The sequence below is a fragment of the Equus caballus genome, chromosome 8 (assembly GCF_041296265.1).
Source record: "Equus caballus isolate H_3958 breed thoroughbred chromosome 8, TB-T2T, whole genome shotgun sequence".
Lineage (NCBI taxonomy): Eukaryota > Metazoa > Chordata > Mammalia > Perissodactyla > Equidae > Equus > Equus caballus.
Window position 1 is genome coordinate 85773951 of NC_091691.1, and position 6000 is coordinate 85779950.

Sequence of the window (6000 nt, forward strand, 5' to 3'; positions counted from 1 at the left end):
GGATTGGCAGCAGATGTTATCTCAGGGCTAATCTTCCTCAAAAAAAAAAATAATAATAATACCTAATCTTTGATAGCCATTTCCCAGTTCAAAATGGAATAATTTATTTTAGCTGATTCTGTTTTCTAAAGAAGGCATAGTCATAAACTCTGTGAAAATAATAAGTGTAACAAAGAGATTAAAAGCACGGATGCTGGACCCAGGCATGCTGGGATCGAATCCTAGCCCTGCCCCTTCCTTACTAGCAGGCGAATCAGACAAGTTCCCTGGTCTCTCTGTACCCACTTTCCCCATCTCTACAATAGCTAATAATAACACTTCCTCACAGGTAAATGAATTAGTCTGTGTATGTTAAATTCTTTAAACAGTGCCTGGAATGTAGTAAGCCCTCAATACCTGCTAATATTTTTAATACTACAAACACAAGCTCTAAAAGTGGTTTTTGAACTCACTGTTCAAAACTCCTATTCTTTCTAGTTTGTCTTTCTACCTTTTCACATGCAAAGACTTGTGCTAGACGCACGATGTAGGACAAATAGACTATAGTCAGACCTGGAAGGCTGGATAGAAATTTGGCAGGTGGCAATGTCAAGAAAGGTATGATGTGGCAATGTTTAAAGCAGAGAAATGTAAAGATTATGAATCTGTTGCTTAAGTGAAAAGCATTTCAAATAATTTGACAAAACCAGAAAAATTGAGACACTTCTCAATTGTACTCTGGTTCTATAACTTTATTTCCTACGTGCAAAGAACACCACCTTTCTGATAAAAAGACCAGACTTTATCAGAAAGTGTAACATTACTCTAGATGGGAGAGACATATCTTTATCAGGTAAAGGAGTTTTGTCTGAATTTTAGCCACGAATTGTCCTTGATCCACGATCAGTTTGCATGTTGGTGTCTTCCATCAGCGTACCCTGTGAGCTCAGTGTCTGCTGGTCTGAGATTACAGCAAGAATAAAGGTGAGTTTTGAGGATCCTACTCCCTATGTTTACCAATATAAACAGATACATAGAGAAATTTATGAGAGACTTGGGAATCTTTGAGACAGCAAGCAACCCACTTGGATCAAAACAATGAATGTTACTTTTACTGAGGTTGGTCCTATGTTCCCAGGCAGATGGAATAATATTGGCAGCAGATACCTCGCACGTGTTTGGGGCTTATACTTGGAACGGACCCATGATCAAATTTTCTCTCAGCAACCCTCAATCTTGTCTGGGAACATTTGACCACTGTGGTCCCTTGGGAATATTTCATGACACATTTAATCTTTCACAGATAGTAAACACAGTATTTTCAAGTCTTAGCTCCCTTATTCCCATTTGTCAAATCATTTAAAGGTAAATAGAAATAGAAGTGAAGCCATACCTGAATTATTCTTGGCTTAGTCAAGAGCTAGAGATATGACGTAGTTCTTAGTTTATGTTGATTGTCTTTGCCCAGATCACATATCTCAGGGAATAACTGACATAATTAAAAGCACAATAACCTCATTCAAAACAGTTCACTTGAGCACATGCACTCTATTTCAGTGATTTATGGATAACTTTGAAAATCAATGTTGCTCAGTCCCTCTCAAATCTTACAGATTGATCCTTGTGTAATTAGAGCAAATGCATTCAGTAACTGTGTTATAAATTAAAATTTTCTTTGAACAGATGATCTATTATGATAATTCAACAGTGCTGGATTTTTGTCACAATGACCCTGTATTGAAACGTTAAATACCTCTAGGAAATAAGATGACAAAAATATAAAAATGCCAACTATGTAGAGTTGTTTTATAGCTTTGCTAAATTTGGTCTCTACTTTGCCCTGATTTCCAAAATGAAGAACATTTCTGTGATTTTTTCCCCCTTACGTAAGAGAAGCAATTTTACATCATTTTGCTTTTAATTTTATGCTTACTTTTTACTCCCTAACTCCAAGCCCATAAAGGTAGAGACTTAAGGCGTTGTGAGGCAGGGTTCAGGCCAGGACTTGGCACATGGCAGGGACAAAGAGGAGCTGGATTATTCGGTAATTGATTCACCATTCACAAATCATCACAGTAATGCACACACCAAATGAGATCATCTACAAGTAAAGATAGTTTTGTGGGGAATTGGTTAAATGTTTGAGATGTTTAACTCATGAAAAACACAGAAATTTATGTTGTTTCTGTTTCCTAGGATTGGCACATGCTTGGTAGCCTTATGCTCTAAAATTGGCATAGGAAAACTCTATGCCAAAATATTGCAGGCATTGTATTCAAATGAATTAATATTTATTGCTTTCTTAATATCTTAAAAAATTCTTTGTGTTATCTAAATTGAAACAAAAACTTGGGATACAGAGCAATTGAGGCAATACCTGTTTAAAAGAAGACTGAAGACTTCAAAAGTATTTAAAGACTATACAAGATCGAAATATGAACATCAATTTTATTTCTATACTTTAGATATTAAAAATCTGAAAACGTATTTAAGAAAAAAATTCCATTTATGATAGCATCAAAAAGAATAAAATTGTTAGGAAGAAAGCTAACAAAAGAAGTGCAACACAAGTGCACTGAAAAATGTAAAATTGAATAAAATTGGAGATCCAGATGAATAGAAATAAATTCATGTTCATCATCAAAAGATTCAGTGCTATTGAGATGGCAAATACTCCTGAACTTGATCTACAGACGCATCACAGTCCCCGTCAAAATCCCAGATGCCTTTTGGACAAACTGATCCTAAAATTCACATGGAAAAGCAAAGAACCCAGAATAGCCACGATAGTCTTGAAAAAGAAGCAAGTTAGAGGAATCACACTTCCTAGTATCAAAACATACTGAAAAATTACAATGATGAAGACCATATAGTTCTGGTACAAGGACAGACACACAGTTCAGTGAAATAGAACTAAGAACCCAGAATAAATCTTGACGCTTATTGTCAGTTGATTTTTGACAAGAGTCCCAAAACAATTTAATGTGGAAAGAATAGTTTTTCAACAAATGATGCTGAGACAACTCTATATCCACAAGCAAAAGAATAAAGTTGGACTTCTACCTCACACCATATACAAAAAATAACTCAAGATGGATCAAAGTCCTAAATTTAGAAGCTAAAACTTTCAAACTGTTAGAAGAAAACATAAGAGTAAACCTTTGTAGCTTCAGATTAGGCAATGATTTCTTAGGAAAAAGACCAAAAGCACAAGGGACAAAATTTTTGAAAAATAGATAAATTATATCACACCACAATTAAAAACATTTGTGCTTCCTGATCATCAATAAAGTCAAAAGACAACCCATGGAATGGGAGAAAACATTTGCAAATCATGTATCTTATAAAGGGCTTGTGTCCAGAATATCTAAAGAAGTCTTATAACTCAATATTAAAAAGACTAGTAATCCAAATAAAAATGGGCAAGGCATTTAAACAGACATTTCTCCAAAGAAAACAGAAAAATCACCAATAATCACGTGAAAACATGCTCAACATCATTAGCTGTTAAGGAAATGCAGATCAAAACATAGTGAGATATCACTTCACTTTCACTAGGATGGCTGAAACAGGAAAGATAGAAAATATCAAGTGTTGATGAGGATGTGGGGAAATTGGAATCCTCATGCATTGCTGGTGGGGAAATAAAACGGTGCAGTGACCTTGGGAAACAGTTGGGCATGTCCTCAAAATGTCAAACATAGAGTTGCGGATGGTCCAGCAATTCCACTTCTGGGTATATACCTAAGAGAAAAACAAAACATATGCCCACAGAAAAACTTGTACATAAATGTTTATACCAGCATTATTCATTATTCCAGCCAAACAGTGCAAGCAACCTGAATATCCATCAACTAATAAATGGACAAGTAAAATATGGTATAGTAATGTGGAATATTATTTGTGGGATAATATTAAAAACAAGTAGAGTACAGATACATGCTGCAACATGCATAAACCTTGAAAGTATTATGGTAAGTGAAAAAAGCTAGGCACAAAAGGCCACATATTATATGATTTCATTTATATGAAATGCCCAGAACAAGAAAATCCATAGACAGAAGGCAGATTAGTGTTTTCCAGGAGGTATAGATGGGGAAGCTAGTAAGGGAAGAATGAGGAGTGATTGCTAGTGAGCACAGAATTTATTTTGGTGGTGAAGGAAATGTTCTAAAATTATATAGTGATGATGGTTGCATAACTCCTTGAATATACTAAAAACCATTAATTGTGCACTTTAAAAATATGAATGTTTGGTAATCAAATTATATTTCCATAGAACTTGTTTATTTTTTTATTTTTTGGTGAGGAAGATTAGCCCTGAACTAACGTCTGTTGCCAATCTTCCTTGTTTTTTTGCTTGAGGAAGATTAGCCCTGAGTTATCATCTGTGCCTATCTTCCTCTACTTTATATGTGGTTTGCCGCCACAGCATGGCTGATGAGTGGTGTGGGTCTGCGCCCAGGATCTGAACCCACAAACCCAGGCCATTGAAGTGGAATGTGTGGAACTTAATCATTATACCACAGGGCCAGTCCCTCCATAGAACTTTTATTTAAGAAAAAAACCTCCAAGTTTTTTTCAAGCTTTATTGAGATACAAATGACATATAACATCGCACAAATTTAAGGTGTACAATGTGATGATTTCATACCCATATATATTGAGAAATGACGCAATAAGGTTGGTGAACATCTTCATCAGCTCATATAATTACACTTTTGGTGTGACGAGAACAATTAACGTCTACTCTTTTAGCAACTTTCAAGTATATAATACAGGATTGTAAACTATAGTCAGCCCTGGTGGTCGAGTGGTTAAGATTCTGTGCTCTCACTGCCGTGGCCTGGGTTTGATTTGTGGTCAGGGAACCACACCAACTGTCTGTCACTTGTGCTGTGGCACTGTGTGTTGCTGTGATGCTTAAAGCTATGCCATTGGTATTTCAAATACCAGCAAGGTCGCCCAAGGTCACCCAAGCTCCCAAGAGGAGCTTCCAGATGAAGACAGATTAGGAAGAAGGACCTGGCCACCCCACTTCCGAAAAAATTGGCCATGAAAACTCTATGAGATGAGAGGATGGTGCAAAAAAGAATTAGCAGGCTTCAATTCTGCTATATATAGGCTCATTAAGAGTCAGAATCCACTCAAGGGCACGAACAACAAAAATTAACTATAGTCTTCATGCCATATATTAGATCCCCAGAGCTTACTCATAACTGGAACAAAAATTTGAGAGAAAGCCATGATTTTGGAGTTAGCTAAAATGGCACTAAGGAAAAAAAGACCAAGTATTTAAAAATAACAAAACAAATAAAAAAGCAGTTTACCATATCTATATGTAAATACTTTTGTACAGGTTTTTCTATTAATATAAATTTTAATTTCTCTAGGGTAAATAAGAAGTGGGGATTTTGAATCATATAATCATTTAACTATATAAGAAACTGTCAAATCATTTTCTAAGTGGCTGTACTGCTTTGCATTCCCACAAAGATGTGTGAGAATTCCAGCTGCTCTGAAACCTCATTAGCACGTGGAATTTTTAGTAATTTTTATTTTAGTCATTCTAATATGTGTAAAGTGGCATCTCATTGTAGCCTTAATTTGAACTTACCTAACAACATTTTTCATTTTCAAGGGCTAGATAAGACTGAATATTTTTGTATGTGGAAGGTCATTGAGTGGAAGGTTCTTGAGCAAGTAATAGAAGATAGCATATGTGTAAGTTTCCACGTAAGTTTCAACTTGCGCTCTGTTTAGTTCCCATTACACCCAACTCTTTAGCTGATTAAAATTTCCTAACACATCCCAGTATCTGGCATGATCCTTCCTGATCTAATTGCAAATCAAAATAATCTGTGAAGCTTTTAAGAAAAGAGCTACTGGGATCAGTCCAAAATCTACTGAAATGGATTCTCTAGTGCTTGGCTGTGATCGAAGTCTTTTGAAATGCAAAGGGGGATCTCCCATTGCAGAAACAGGACTGAGAAACACTGGGCTAGTAGTCAGCGGACTTGG